A 16,486-nucleotide genomic window follows, 5' to 3' on the forward strand; every position below is an offset into this window, starting at 1 on the left:
TTTACATTTTAGTCAATTTTATTTATTGTAAACTTTTTGTAGTTTTTTCCAAAAACATTTACTTTTAGGCCTCATGCACACTGGATGTTTTTACAGCGGCTGTTTTTAGCGTCCCCAGCATGTTATCCTATGTCTCCATTCACATATAGGCTGTTATCAGCAGTTTTTGGCAGGGACGTTTTGTGGCTGGAAAAACCCCCCAGAACTAGTGGGTTTAAGAGGCTATTTTCAGCTTTAAAAACGCTCTAACTCTAAAAAAAAACTTAAAAACGCGGCTATTCCGTGTTTATCAACGTTTTTTGAGCCATAAGATTTTGTGGGAATATAGTTTAGCTAAAAAAGTTAAAAAAAGCAGAAAAAAGCTGAAAAACTTCTACAGCTTTCTACTGACATTTTGATAACGTCCAGTGTGCATGAGGCCAAAATATAAAAATTTAATAAATAGTTCTATGATTTTGCAAATCAGTCTGGGGTTCGGTTCACATTGGTGTGATGCGGTAACCCCGCAAATCCACTGCATCGCACCCGACTCGCAAGTAGTTCACACTGCCATATGCGAACTGCTGGGAGTGTCAATACAAAGTTAATGACACCCCCAGATCAGCTCCCGACAGCTACTGTTTTTGGCGTGTACGGTCCGCACAAGCCCATAGTGGCGATTCATGTGAGTGCAATTCTACTTTGAATGTGAATCAATTAAAGGATAATAGCAGTATACACGTAGATGCCTCATTATCTTTATTCACATATCATGTCCATGGGATGTTGAGAGATCGATCCAGGAAGTGCCATTTTTTATTGAGGATTCAATGTTGGTTTAATGCTTCAGTGAGGTGAAAGGCCACCTGGTGGCTAAACGGTGGTGGTGTCACTTGCACTTTTATATGGAAACATCTATCAAGCACTTTATTGAATTTTAAACCACGGTTATATTTATATTTTAGTGGACTCTTATGCACTTTACTTTGAATGCACTTTACGAACATTATATATTGCACCTAAGAGGAATATATATTGCACTGTAAGCGAGTTTATTGATTTATATGATGCACATTGTCCCTTTATTTGATTTTATATAGCGCTGTATACATATTTGTCTACACCCCCAGATCAGTTCACATATCGTAGTGCGAACTATCAATTCGGACAGGAATCGGATCGTATGGGTGTGAACACCCATGTAATCTGATTCTGGTGCGGACCTAAAAAAGGGTCCTACACGGTTTTGGTCCGAATGCGATGCGAATTCAGCCATACAGTCTGTATGGCTGAATTCACATTGCACAGACATTGCATGTAATTTGCATAGCGGTACAAATCACATGCAATGTCTGAGATCCCTATAGTGTGAACCGTCACTGAGCTTTCATTGGGCTTTGGACTTGGAAGTAACTCAGATGCAGAAAAATGACTTGACTAATGCCCCGTACACACGTTCAGATAATCGGATGACTTATCGTTTGCATTTTGTTGCATGATACTAACATCGAATTCAACAATGCGTACAAAGCGTATGATTTTTGTCGTACGATTCGAGGAAAAGCTTTCTGCTTAGCTATGTATCAGATGGTGCAAAACAAAAACAATGGCAACCAGGCTTTTTTCGTGCTATTTTAGTGTTTCTGAGCATGCGCGGTCTTTGTCGATCGATTTTTAGTGTTAGTGTACTGATGAAACGATTGTCGTTCGCGAGGCTATCATACGACAGAAGTTTTCCTGTTTGTCCCTTCGGATTTTGTTGGATGAACTGTCGTGAGCGGCTGTCGAAAGCTGTGTACTAACGATTAGATTATCGTGCGATCAGGTCGAAAGCGAGTTTTATCGTACGATTATCGGAACGTGTGTACGAGGCATTGGGATGCATGTAAAATCAAAGAATAATACAAATCTGTGTCACATTACCTATTCTTCAATTCAAATATTATTTAATTCAAACTGGTGCTTCATTGTGGCCTTGGCCAGACAGATAGAAGTTCTGGCCGAACTCCTCTTAAAAAAAAAAAAAAAAAAAATGATTCCCACCATAATTTTTTTTTTTTTTCTGTGTGCAATTTGCTGAGGAGCCAGGTCAACTATGGCGAGGCCTGTTCTGAAGGGAACCTGTCCTGTTAGAGACAAAATATTAATCAAAAATCCATAAAAAACACAATACAAATTTTATAACTTGAGTTGCAGTTTAGCAAATAATAAAAGTATTTGATCCCCTACCAACCAACATTAGTTCTGGCTCCCACAGACTGGCTACAGTATGTGCTTATGTGGTACACAGGTTACTCCTGTCAATTTAAGAAGATGAACCTAATGACAACTCGTTGTATGTATTTACCACTCGCCGACCGCCGCACGACTATTTACTGTGGCGGTCAGCCCCTCACAGGCAAAGTGACTTAGTACTACGTCGCTAGCCTGTGAGGCTCTAGGGAGCGAGCGAGCGCTGCTGGAGGCACGCTCCCGCTCGCTCACGGACCCCCCCCCCCCGCGCGTGCGACCGGCGGACCCGATGTCCGCCGGTCACTCGCGATCGTCGGTTACACCAGGAGAAAGGCAGGCGGCTAATGTAAACAAAGCCACCTGTCATTCTCCCCTGTGTAACAGCAGAGATCATACGGTCCTGCTATGTAGGACCGTAGATCTCTGCTGTTACATCACAAGCCACATCCAATCACAGTTAGAAGCACGCCCCTAGGGACACACTTAACCCCTCCTTCTCAAATAAAGTTAACCCCTTCCCTGCCAGTGTCATTTTTACAGTAACAGTGCATATGTATAGCACTGATTACTGTAGTAATGTCACTGGTAACTCCAAAAGTGTCAAAAATGTCAGTCAAGGGTCTGATCTGTCCGCCGCAATGTCGCAGTCCTGCAAAAAAAATTGCAGATCGCCGCCATTACTCGTTAAAAAAAAAAAATAAAAATGACAAAAATCTTTCCCTTAGTTAGTAAACGCAATAACTTTTGCACAAACAAATCAAAATACGCTTTTTGTGATTTTTTTTTTTTCCACCAAGCATATGTAGCAGAAAACAAATTGGCCAAAAAATGTTAAGATTTTTTTGATTTTTACATTTTTTTTTGGGGAATTTCATATAAAAAATGTGAAAAATATTGTTATTTTTGCAAAATTGTCGCTCTTTTTTTGATTATAGCGCATGATCAAAAAATCGCACAGGTGATCAAATACCACCAAAAGAAAGCTCTATTTGTGGGAAAAAAAGGACGTCAAATTAGTTTAGGTACAGCGTTGCACGACCGCGCAATTGTCTGTTAAAGTCAGTGCCGAATCGCAAAAAAACCCCTGGTCAGGAAGGGGGTAAAATCTTCTGGGGCTTAAAGAGGAAGTAAACCCTCCTCAGGAAGTTGTACCTATAGGTAAGCCTATGATAAGGCTTACCTATAGGTACTGTAAATATCTCCTAAACTTGCACCGTTTAGGAGATATTTACCTTTAATGGAGCCAGTGCCGTTCCTTCAGAGCCCCGTGCCGTGACCGTCGGCTCCCGCGCGCGTGCGCGGGAGTGACGTCACCGCGGCTCCGGCCAATCGGATGGCCGGATGCCGCGATCCCGGAAGACGGGCGACATGTCATGTCGCCCGTCATACAGGTAAGAGAGCGGCACGGCGGGGGCTCGTTCTAAGGTAAGTATTTCATAATGAGCTAGTATGCGATGCATACTAGCTCATTATGTCTTTCTCTTGCAGGTTGTAAAAAAAAAAAAAAATTTTTTAAACGAGTTTACAACCTCTTTAAGTGGTTAAATTTGTTTTTTTTTTTTTTGTTTTCCATTTTGCTACACATATTCTGCTGCCTTTTCTACAAGGAAAGCTGAAACGTGGCAAAAAGGGAAAAATAATTACACTACCTCAGGGAAGACTTTATCTTTCATTACCTAGAAAATAGTAGATTATTCTTATGTTAGTGGGGAGTATTTTCTCTGTGAAAACTTTATGAAAAAGCAGATAGGAGCATTTTTATCTTGGTAGAATTCATCAACTGCCCTAAGCAAGTGTGTGTGTGTATTTATATAAAATATTGAATGTATGTTCTTGTATACTGTAAAAAAAGAAAAACTCTCAGACTCTATATTTCCTTTGAAATCATAGTAACCTATAGAATTTATAAGTAACTGAATATTTTAATTTCTTTGTGAGCCCAGTCAGGACTGGTTCTCTTTAAAGTTTATGTATAGATAAAAAACTTAGTTAAATTGAATCAGAAAAGGAAAAATTCCCTGTCCGTTTTTTTTTTTTTCGGGTTCCTTTGGGAAGATTGTCCATCACTTCCTGTCCCAGAGATGCAACAGGAAGTGAGAGAGAGTCTCCACAAAGCAAAGGGAATTTTCCCGTTTGACAGTTGTCACCAAAACAGGAGTCTCCATTAGAAGATTTCCCCCCTCCTCTTGCTCTGGTGTCCGTGGTCATCTGGTCAAACTGAAAGGGTAAGAATACTGACTGCAATAAAAACATTTACTATTAATGTAGTTATTTTAAAAATAGCTATTTTTACTGAATAGTTTTCTAATAACATTATTATGATCATGATCCTTCTGATATATAGAATATAAAATTGATTATGTCTAAGTGAGTATGTTTGAATATCTATCTATCTTTTTTTCTCTTTTTGATCATCGTTTTTATTATGTTTTCATATTTTCCAGTAGTACTTTTTTAATACCAATTTTTACTTTATGAACAATTTAAAATAAGACACTTTATTAACTTAGATCGTTTTAGTTTTCTTAACTACGGTGAAGAGAGCAATTTCTGGTTCCTGAAACCTATTGGCTTTCTGGTTTGGTCTTCTACCCAATCCTATATTAGAATACATTTGTATCTGAACTATTCATTGGTGGTGTGATGATTCAATCTTAGATCCATTAATTTAGCTAAAAAAAAAAAATCTTGATGGGTTCTAAACCCTCCCTACTCTGTCTAAAACTGATTTTCAGATATTTTGACTAAACGGATATGCTAAGAGCCAGTACAAGCACAGCCTTAAGACGCTGGCAGCATGGAAAATCTTTACAATTTCAGGTTACTTTTATAGAGGATATTATGTGTCCTTGAATGTGTCCCCACTCTCAATGCAAATCCGGATGTTGTGCTCCTTACAAGGCCCCTGAAGAAGCGCGTAGGCGCGAAACTTGTCGAGCCTGGAGCTTATAGCGAATTAACAGACGCTCAACCACGGATATGGTCCACTGCCAATAACACCTATTACTTCTCTAAACAATATCTCTTCATACTGATGCAAATCCGGATGTTGTGCTCCTTACTAGGCCCCTGAAGAAGCGCGTAGGCGCGAAACTTGTCGAGCCTGGAGCTTATAGCGAATTAACAGACGCTCAACAACGGATATGGTCCACTGCCAATAACACCTATTACTTCTCTAAACAATATCTCTTCATACTGATGCAAATCCGGATGTTGTGCTCCTTACTAGGCCCCTGAAGAAGCGCGTAGGCGCGAAACTTGTCGAGCCTGGAGCTTATAGCGAATTAACAGACGCTCAACAACGGATATGGTCCACTGCCAATAACACCTATTACTTCTCTAAACAATACCTCTTCATACTGAAACAGCCACTCTGTACAGCTCTACAAAGGGAAGATATAATTTGTTTACCTCTGTATGGTGTAACAATGGTAGTTCGTATCATTCTGTAGTTCTGTGAATATTGCTTAAACATGTGTCTATATTCTCTGTATACTAAGCACATGTACATCTATTTCTCACATTAATGTGTAGTCTCTCAATTTTAAATATTTTTTCTAAATAAATTTATACTGATTTTATATGAGTCTCTTTCGTATGTGCCATTAAAGTCCATATTCCTATACAATTTTCTACTTGTCCCTACACTTGAACATGATCATCAATTTGAACCCCCTAACCTCTAGAAATGTTCCAAAAATGGAAGCTTCGGAACAAAATTCTACAGCAGTATGGTTAGCTCAACATATGGCCCCTGTGGGGGTTTTCGATTCGACAGAGCAAGCCAACAAGTAAGGGGCTAGTGCTGGGCTTTCTTATTAGAAAATCTTTCTTTATCTCAAGGTCATGTCATGGAAGCACCCCCGTAATGAAAATTTACTGTAAAGAAGTAGAAGTTTAAAAGAAAAAGTGAAATTGACCAAAAGCTAGTTTAATTTTATCGAGAACTTTGTGAATTCCATCTACAAGGAAGGAGATGCAACCCAGTAATGCGGATCTTTGTTACCACTTCAGTAAACATTAATATTTTGTTTCCCTTGATTGTTCTCTAACCGCAGGAATGAGGCAACCTTGTCTTCACAAATAACACTCTTTGAATATATGTAAGACAGATAAGAAGAAACAATTTCAAGCAGTTCATTGTTTAACATTTCATCCATTTTGATGTCTAAATGTCACCGTCTTTGCGAAAGGGCTGCGGTGTTTCCCAGGAAATGGATGTGACAAGCGGCCCAAAGATGACATTATCTCAGTTTAGTCTTTGGAAGAGGGCACGGTGGATTTTGTTCTTGCTCCGAGACGCTCGAAGCTCAGATTCAAATGGGAAGAAAGGAAAGATCAAAGATAATCTAAGATAAAATAGACTGAGCTTTGGAATATAGAGGAAGTCATTACTCTGTAAGTCCCCTTCACAGGCCAATATCCTAGCACCGCAGAAGTCAGGGAGCCATGCTGTGATCACCCCCTCTGACAGGTAGATTGTTTTTTTGTTTTTTTTTATCCTGAGATCCTTTCAGAGTTTCCCTTTTTGCTTCCATGTGTTTAAGGAAACCAAAAGCTAATGTAAAGGCATGGAGTGTTATGAAGCATGAAGTTCTATGAATATTTATGCTGAACTTCACAAGTTGGCAATCTCTGTTATTTTCTAGACATATTGAGGTCAGCTTGCAGTTTTGACCCCGGACTTAGAGTGCAGAGCACGGGCCTGCTTTTTCCAAATGGCTCTGAATCAGACGCTGTGTCGATCTATGCTTGCCATTTTCATCGTCGTTTTAAAAATATGGTTTCCAGCTCCTTACTACCTTTAGTTTATGTCACATCAGGGGAAAATGATCACCGATTTGATCCCCCTAACCATTATAAAATCGAACAAACATTCATAAAATGAAGGTTTCTGGACACAATTCTACTGCTGTATGGTCATCTTAAGATATGGCCCCATGTGGGTTATTAATTAGACAGAACAAGCCAGCAAGGGAAGAGCTAGTCCTGGGTTTTCTTATTTGTCAAAGTCATGCCATGGAAGCACCATGTTACTTATGGGGGAAAAAAAAAGTAAAATATTTGTTAGAGTTGTAAAAGTAAAACACAAAAATAAAGTTCTTTAAATTCAGACCCTGTTCCCACTGCCCTTACACTAAGACTCGATCCACACTAGCGCGACTTGTCAGCCTGACAAGTCGCGCTCCTTCGCGGTCCATTGACTGCTACAGCTGACAAGTCGCGCTCCCTCGCGGTCCATTGACTGCTACAGCTGACAAGTCGCGCTCCCTCGCGGTCCATTGACTGCTACAGGACCTGTTCTAATAGGAGTGACACAAGTTGCTCCGACTTAGAAAAAGGGTCCTGTACTACTTCGGGGTGACCTCGGAGCGACTTGCATAGACTTCCATTATGTGAAGTCCATGCAAGTCGCCCTGAAGTCGTGGTGCATGGGAATGCACAAGTCGCCCCCGAGGTAGTAAGGAGTCGTGCCGCCCCAGTGTGAACCGAGCCTAAATCACAGCAGTTTAATAAGCGAGCAGCTCTCCCTTCAGGCTGCAGTGAGCCGATAATGGGGGTGGTATGATATGTGTTTCAGTGCATCACACATTCCCTTTTTTTTTTTTTTTTTTTTTGCATGAACTTAATTTGAAGTGCAAAACGTGACGCTCCATTATTGTCACTGCACAGTGTTGCTGTAGAGTGACATACTTCCTGTATGCTAAGCCAAATGCAGCATGTCAGTATTTTATCGCAGTTCACTGCACCGCACATCCAGGTTGTGTTGCAGTGTGAACAGGACACATAGAAAACAATTGTTTTCTGCATATCCTAGTGGTGTCCTGTAGTGGTGCACTAAAATTAAAGTTCTGGTGCTAGAACTAAAACTGAAAATTCAGGATGCACTTGGCCAAAAACTGAAACCAAAACTCACAGTTTAAAAAAAAAAAAAAAAAGTAAATGTAATTAATGTGGCTGACGTTTTTGTATTGAAGTGAATGGGACACGATTTTGCATTGAAGTGAATGGGACACGATTTTGCATTGAAGTGAATGGGACACGATTTTGCATTAAAGTGAATGGGACACGATTTGTCATTGAAGTGAAAGGGACGCGATTTGTCATTGAAGTGAATGGGACGCGATTTGTCATTGAAGTGAATGGGACGCAATTTGGCATTGAAGTGAATGGGACGCAATTTGGCATTGAAGTGAATGGGACACGATTTGGCATTGAAGTGAATGGGACACAATTTGGCATTGAAGTGAAAGGGACACAATTTGGCTTTGACGTGAATGGGACATGATTTGTCATTGAAGTGAAAGGGACGCGATTTGGCATTGAAGTGAAAAGGACGCGATTTGGCACTGAAGTGAATGGGACACTATTTGGCATTGAAGTGAATGGGACACGATTTGGCATTGAAGTGAAAGGGACGCGATTTGGCACTGAAGTGAATGGGACACGATTTGGCATTGAAGTGAATGGGACTCGATTTGCCATTGAAGTGAATAGGACGTGGTTGGCATTGAAGTGAATGAGACACAATTTGGCACTGACATGAATGGGACGCGATTTGGCATTGAAGTGAATGGAACGCAATTTGGCACTGACATGAATGGGACGCGATTTGGCATTGAAGTGAAAGGGACGCAATTTTGCACTGAAGTGAATGGGACACTATTTGGCATTGAAGTGAACTGGAAGCGATTTGGCATTGAAGTGAATGGGACGCGATTTGGCATTGAAGTGAATGGGACGTGATTTGGCATTGAAGTGAATGGGACGTGATTTGGCATTGAAGTGAATGGGACTCGATTTGGCATTGAGGGGAATGGGACGCGATTTGACATTGAAGTCAGTGGGACGCAGCATGCCATTATTGGCACTTTTTTTCTATCTGCAAAACGCTGATAACCCCATAGTTTTCGGCAGCCAATATATCGGTGCATCCCTAGTGTCCTGCGTTCACCTAGAGTGGTAAAATGCAGGTCACCACACTATGTATGAACAAGGCCTTGAAGCTAAACCTCAGGAATATAGTTGTAATACATAAAAGGGAACTAGTGGACACTAGATTTTCAGCCATAGGGGAATATGTATACTTTGGTCCAAGCTGAACCAATGTAACTATGCAAAAAAAAAACATACCTGGACTTCACTGATAAGATCAACATTGATACAGTTGAGCACACCAGATGCTCTAATTTTTGCCGAATTTTACCGGAACCTTCTAAAGTTGAGTATTCATTTATAAATGCAATGTAGGGTGAGATTGGTTACTACAGGCAATACAGAAGGTTCTTCTCTTTTTTGACACTTTCATACACGGGGCCAAATCTGTGTTGACAGAACGTAATGGACAGGAATATTTTGTTTATCTTCCTCTCCGCTAAGCACAAGCTCTGTCCTCAAACTGTGAGTTTGCCGAGCTAGAAGCTATTCAGCGGGATACTGCACGGTTCACATTTAATCAGCGCTCCTTTTTAACACACAACCAGTCATGCACACCGCGCCACTTAATTCAACATAGATGTTCTGCCAGAGGCCTAATTGTAGTAACACGTCTGGGACTCCAGGCTCGTTTTACGGAGTTGGATGGTTTTATGTTGTGTTAGGAACGTATCTCTTGTCACTTCTCATCAGTTACAAAACTTGTGGTCAGTTTGTGATGCCTTGCCCTGAAGAATGCGTTGGTGTGGCATCAAAATACAGATAATTAGTTGAACCGCAAGTACACATGCTTGCAGCAGCCATTTTTATAGCCTGTTGAAATATGGTTAACCAGGAAAGAGTCTCCTATAAAATACCATGCAATTATGTATCTATTAATCTCACACTGGCATTAAAACCTCCCCTCAAACGCCTATGCAAATGATACAATGGACAGCATATAGTACTGTTCACATTATAAAATCATGAAGCGTTAGCATCATGTTGCTTCAAAAATGAAGCCTCATGTCGAGTCAGGAGATGTTTGAAGCCTTCCAACGCCTCCCATTCAAGTCAATGGTAACGCTTCGTATACGATCCGGCAGGTGTTTGCGCCACGGTTGTGGGGCGTAAAGATTATTTTATTTACTGTAATAAAATAGGGGTTTGTGGAGCCAGTTTTATCATGCCTTAATGCTTATTGAAAACTTCCAAACTGCGCCTAGGACGTTTGGGGAGCATTTTTCACTTGTCAATAACGATTGTAAAACGCCGGTCTAACGCCCATACTAAAGCTTATTAAAGCGGAGTTCCGGGCACAAAAAAGATTTTTTTTTTTTTGTGCCCCTCCGCTAGGTATGCCTCACCTGAAAAGGAATTGGATAGTTATTTTTTTTTTTTTTTTTGTTTACTCACCTTTTTATTGAAGATCGTAAATACTCACCTATGACAGCTTCCTCCTCCAGCGCCGAGGCTCACCCCGTCACTTCCTGCCTCGCGATGATTCCTGGGAGCTGAACGTCATAGCTCCCAGGAATCAATGCGCCGCACAGGCCCCGCTCGTCATTTCCGGGCGACGCCGCATTCCCCTGCTAAACAGCTTCTGGGCATGCCCAGAAGCTGTTTAGGAATGCGGCGCCGCACCGGAAGTGACGAGAGGGGCCGGTGCAGTGCATTTTGGGACACGAAGACGCGGAAGAAGACAGAGAAGAGGACCGCGCCGGCTTCAGCTGCCCACAACCGAGATGGCAACGCTGTGGAAGAAAATTTCTAAGTAAGTATTTCTTCTTACAGGTAAGTGCGAACCGGGACAGATCAGAGGCTAGCCATTGTGGAATGTGCTAGCCCTGACTGGCCCGGGGGTATGTTCAGAAAAAAATCGTTTCTCTGCCCGGAACTCTGCTTTAACCACTTGCCGACCAGTCACGTTGACTGTACTGCGGCAAAGTGGTTAGTTATCGTCCAGCAACGTAGACCTACGTCCCTGGACTCCTCCCCTTGTGGGCGGCGCGCGCGCCCCCGCTGTATTCAGTCACAGCAGGAGTCGGGCCAGGGGAGCAGCGACGGTGATCACCGCCGCTCTTCCCCGATCGTCGGGGAATCGAGTTTGGAGATCCGTCCGCTTGTGTAAACAAAGTGGGCGGATCTCCTAAGTGACAAACCGTGACAGATTGCAGGGTTCAGCATAGCTGAACCTGCGATCTGTCCCTGTGTCACTCAGTCACCTCCCCCCACACACGTTAGTAAGCACCAGGCATACATTAACCCCTTCATCACCAATAAAAATTAACCCCTTCCCTGCCAGTGTCATTTTTACAGTAACAGTGCATATGTATAGCACTGATTACTGTAGTACTGGTACCCCCAAAAGTGTCAAAAATGTCAGTCAAGGATCCGATCTGTCCGCCGCAATGTCGCAGTCCTGCAAAAAAAATCGCAGATCGCTGCCATTACTCGTTAAAAAAAAAAAACACACCAAAAATGACAGAAATCTTTCCCTTAGTTAGTAAACGCAATAAATTTTGCGCAAACCAATCAAAATACGCTTATTGCGATTTTTTTTTTTTTTTTACCAAAAATATGTAGCAGAAAACAAATTGGCCTAAAATGATAAAAATTTTGATTTTTTTTTACGTTTTTTTGGGGGAGAATTTCATATAAAAAATTGTGAAAAATATTATTTTTTTAAAATTGTCACTATTTTTGTTTATAGGGCAAAAAGTAAAAATCGCACAGGTGATCAAATACCACCAAAAGAAAGCGCTGTTTGTGGGGAAAAAAAGGACATACATTTCGTTTGGGTACGGCGTTGCATGACCGCGCAATTGTCAGTTAAAGTCGCACAGTGCTGAATCGCAAAAAGTGGCCTGGACGTAAGACCGCAAAATCCTCCGGTGGTAAAGTGGTTAAGTCATATCTAACGCCCATACTAACGCTATAGGAGCATTTTGTTAAGTGTTAGAAATGTAGTCAAGTGTGAACAAGCCCTTAAAAATAACAGTAAATAAATATTAATGAACTTGAATGACAAGTATGGGATTAAAAAAATTAAACATCTATACTCACCTCCATGCTGCAGCATCTGTGTGATGTCAGCTTTAAGACTGAACTAAGGGATCACATGATCGCTGATCGCTCATTTCAGTCTGCTCAGAGCAGAGAGCAGTGATTGTCAGTCACTTCTCTCTACTCCACCCCTTCTGTGCTCACTGGAGAGCCAGGCTGGAGGGCGGGGATTGTGGGAAGCTGGCTCTGGCTCTTAACCATGCACTGAAAGGTGGAGCCATCTGTCAATTAGACAGCGGGGTGGATTCTGACAGTATTGTTGGGATGCTTCCTGAGCCTTACATGGCTCTTGCCCGTCAGCTGAAAAGCCCACAACCAGCTAGCTCTGGGTCACAGGGGGACAAAAGTAATTGTACTGCTGTAACCCACAACAGAAGTATGGCCAAACTTCTCTTTTAACTTGGTATCAGTCTCTTTAGTCAAGTGAACAATTAAACTGACTGGGAGAGAAAAAGACAGCAGTAGGAGCAAATCAAGTGAGCTGCATGCGCGTGGACTGATAAGTAAATTACTAATAGGAGAAAAGAGCAGAGGAATGAGCTTATCAGTCTGCTGCTTCTCCTTCGCTGTCCAGTCAAAGAAGATTAGCAGGAAGGTGACCCAACTGTATTGATGTAAGTGCAGTATTAGCCTAGCTGGCTGGACTATAGAAATAGTAGTCCATTGGCAAGAAATACACCTCTCATATACGAACAGTGTATTTAGCAGTTTACTTGAAGTTCAGCTTTATTCAGGGAAGTTGGCATGTTCTGTACACCATGATGCTTACTTGTTAACCACTTAAGCCCCAGAAGATTTTACCCCCTTCCTGACCAGGGCCTATTTTGCGATTCGGCACTGCGTGATTTTAACGGACAATTGCGCGGTCGTGCGACGTTGTACCTAAACGAATTTGACGTCCTTTTTTTCCCACAAACAGAGCTTTCTTTTGGTGGTATTTGATCACCTGTGCGATTTTTTGATCATGCGCTATAAACAAAAAAAGAGCATCAATTTTGCAAAAATAACAATATTTTTCACATTTTTTTATATGAAATTCCCCCCCAAAAAAATGTAACAATCAACATTTTTTAACATTTTCGGCCAATTTGTTTTATGCTACATATGTTTGGTAAAAAAAAAAAAGCAAAAAGCGTATTTTGATTGGTTTGCGCAAAAGTTATCGCGTTTACTAACAAAGGGAAAGATTTTTGTCATTTTTGTTGTTTTTTTTTTTTTAACGCGTAATGGCGGCGATCTGCGTTTTTTTTTTTTTTTGCGGTACTGCGACATTGCGGCGGACAGATCGGACCCTTGACTGACATTTTTGACACTTTTGGGGTTACCAGTGACATTACTACAGTAATCAGTGCTATACATATGCACTGTTACTGTAAAATGAGAGGGAGGAGTTATGTGTGTCCCTAGGGGCGTGATTCTAACTGTGATTGGCTGTGGCTTGAGGTGTAGGAACAGTGATCAACGGTCCTACATGGTAGAACCGTATGATCACTATTCTTACACAGGGGAGAATGACAGGCGGCTTGTTTACATTAACCGCCTGCCTTTCTCCCGCTTCCTAACGGACGATCGCGAGTGACCGGCGGACATCGGGTGCGCCGGTCACACGTGCGGGGGGGTCCGTGACCACGCAGGAGCGCGCCTTCGGCGGCGCGCGCTCGCTCCCTAGACCCTCACAGGCTAGCGACGTAGTACTACGGCGCTTTGCCTGTGAGGAGCTGCCCGCCGCAGTAAATAGTCGTGCGGCAGTCGGCAAGCGGTTAAAGAAAAACAGTGAAGCCAGGATAAAACTGCGCCAGGGACATCCATAATAAAATGGTGAGGTCAGGTCAGGTGGGTAGGTAGGCTTAGAAGGCATACGAAGGTCCAGTAATCTGTTCTTCATAAGGCCTCATGCACATTCGATGTTTTTGCAGCTGCTGTTTTTGGCGTTAGATGTTTTTTTCTGCAGCCAGTAAACTCCCCAGCATGTTATCCTATGAGTCCATTCACACATAGGCTGTTATCAGCAGTTTTTGGCAGAGGCGTTTTCTGATTGGAAAAAAAACCTCCCAGAACTAGTGGGTTTTAAAAAGGCGTTTTTCAGCTGTAAAAGCGCTCGAACTCTTGATAAAATCTTAAAAACGCTAAAAAACACAGTTATTCAGCGTTTATCTACGTTTATGAGCCAAAAGCTTTTGTGGGAGTATAGTTTTGCTAAAAAAAAATGTTACAGCTGAAAAAAAATAAAAAACGCTACTGCAAAAAAGCAACAACAACTCCTTCTACAGCTACAGCTTTCTACTGATGTTTTGAGAACATCCAGTGTGCATGAGGCCTTAACATTCCATCAAGACATAGAGAGAGTTCAATCCACAAACAGGTTGACGCGTTTCAACACTCACAGGGGGCTTAGCCCTAAAGATTTATGGGTTTGAACTTCTCGACATGGCAACAGTGAACAAAGCAACAAGACACAAGGTGGTCATCCTGCCTCAGAAAGATTTCTCCGAAGCTCAGTAAGAACTTTCACCTGGATATGTGGTTGAAAAACTTAGGAAAAATGGTCCACCCCTCAATTTCCTCGTGTGCCTAAAGCAGGGGTCTTCAAACTATGGCCCTCCAGTTGTTCAGGAACTGCAATTCCCATCATGCTTAGTCATGTCTGTGAATGTCAGAGTTGTACAATGCCTCATGGTATGTGTAGTTCTGCAACAGCTGGAGGGCCGCAGTTGGAGGATCCCTGGCCTAAAGCTTTTACATAGAACTGTATATCATTCTCGATTTCATATATCCCATCCAACACAATCTTCTCTCTGCACATGACCTTCTCTTCTCCTCCTCTCTAATCACATCCACACACTTCTACCTCTACAGCTTCTCTTGAGCCTTATCCCCCATCTAGAACTCTAATGTTTGGCACTCTCCAACTCTTGAAATGTTTGAGCACGCTCTTATCCCACCTCTTCACACAAGAATGTAATTAGTTGAAGTAATTCTCTTTAGTCACTAATTGATCATTGCTTCCTCATCTGCCAAGACCTACATCACCTCATAAGCAGCTTACTCCCTTACCCTACCTGTTATTTCTAGCCCTTGATTTGGGGTGGATTTACTAAAACAGGAGAGTGCAAAATCTGGTGCAGCTGTTCATGGCAGCCAGTCAGCTTCTAAATTGAATTTGTTTAAATAAGCTTTGACAAAAAAAATTGGAAGCTGATTGGTTTCTAGGCAGAGCTGCTTCAGATTTTACACTCCTCCAGTTTTAGTAAATCAACCCCTTTGTGTCAAGATTGTAAGCTCACATGGGCAAGACCATCTCCACTGTTTCTTGTTACTTTTACTAGTCCTGGATACATTTTATTTAATGTTACTTTGTACAGTTTAATTGGAAATGATGGTGCTATATAAATAAATAAATACACGCTAATGATGGTAGAAAAAAAAAGTCATTTCCCTAGAACAGGGGTGACAAACGCAATTTCATCGCAGGCCGCATCAACATTATGGTTGCCCTCAAAGCTCAAAGGGCCGGTTATATCCGTAGGATTAGATGTCCAGAGCACCCCCACGCCCCCTTACACCCTTCCATGGGATGTCAAGAGCCCCCCCCCCCACCTTTAGAAGTCAAGAGTCAACCACCCTTCCTTACATCACAGTGCACCTCCTTACCTTGTGCTGCTGCCAGGAAGAAGATGCGGGTGGATCTGGGAAGAAGTGCAGCTGCACAGAGGAGTGCAGGATCTGGCAAAGGAGTTCTGTACTCTCTGCTGCGGCTACAGAGACAAGGTGGGGGCAGAGACAAGGGGGGCTGCAGGAGAGGTGTGAGGGCCACATGAAATGGCATGGGGGTCGCATTCGGCCCGCGGGCCTTGTGTTCGACATCTGTGCCCTAAAACATGGAAGACAAACCCCAACTTTAAAGTATATCTAAAGCCAAACTTTGTTTTGATCATTAAAGATAGAGTAGCGACCAGTTTATACACTTTACTGTTAGTCCCAGTGACACCCCTATCACGTAATTCCAAGAAATGGGGGTCACTGGAACAGGAAGGCACACACCAGTTAAAGCTAAAGTCCAGGCAGTTCTAAAAGACTCAAATGAATGCAGTTCTGTATTAATGCACCCTAAGTGTATCTTTTAATGCAAGCAGTGTAAATACCTCCATCTAACTTAGTGTTAACCTCTTGTAGCCCTGATACAGCAGAGCTCAGACCTGGGTGGGGGGCAGAAAGCACAAGGAGCAAGGACCATGCGAACAGAAGGAGACAGCAGAGTGACCATGTTGTTTGTCTGCTTCATCTAATTTCAATG

The 16,486-nt window shown here is 42.1% G+C and overlaps 1 protein-coding gene across 1 annotated transcript in view; it reads left to right on the forward strand.

The window, feature by feature from the left end:
• SLC25A26 (solute carrier family 25 member 26) overlaps positions 1-16,486 on the forward strand; it is a 243,915-nt gene that overhangs the window by 37,590 nt on the left and 189,839 nt on the right. The gene's annotated exons all lie outside the window — the stretch shown is intronic.

This window comes from Pelophylax lessonae, assembly GCF_965119305.1.
Source record: "Pelophylax lessonae genome assembly, chromosome: 8".
Lineage (NCBI taxonomy): Eukaryota > Metazoa > Chordata > Amphibia > Anura > Ranidae > Pelophylax > Pelophylax lessonae.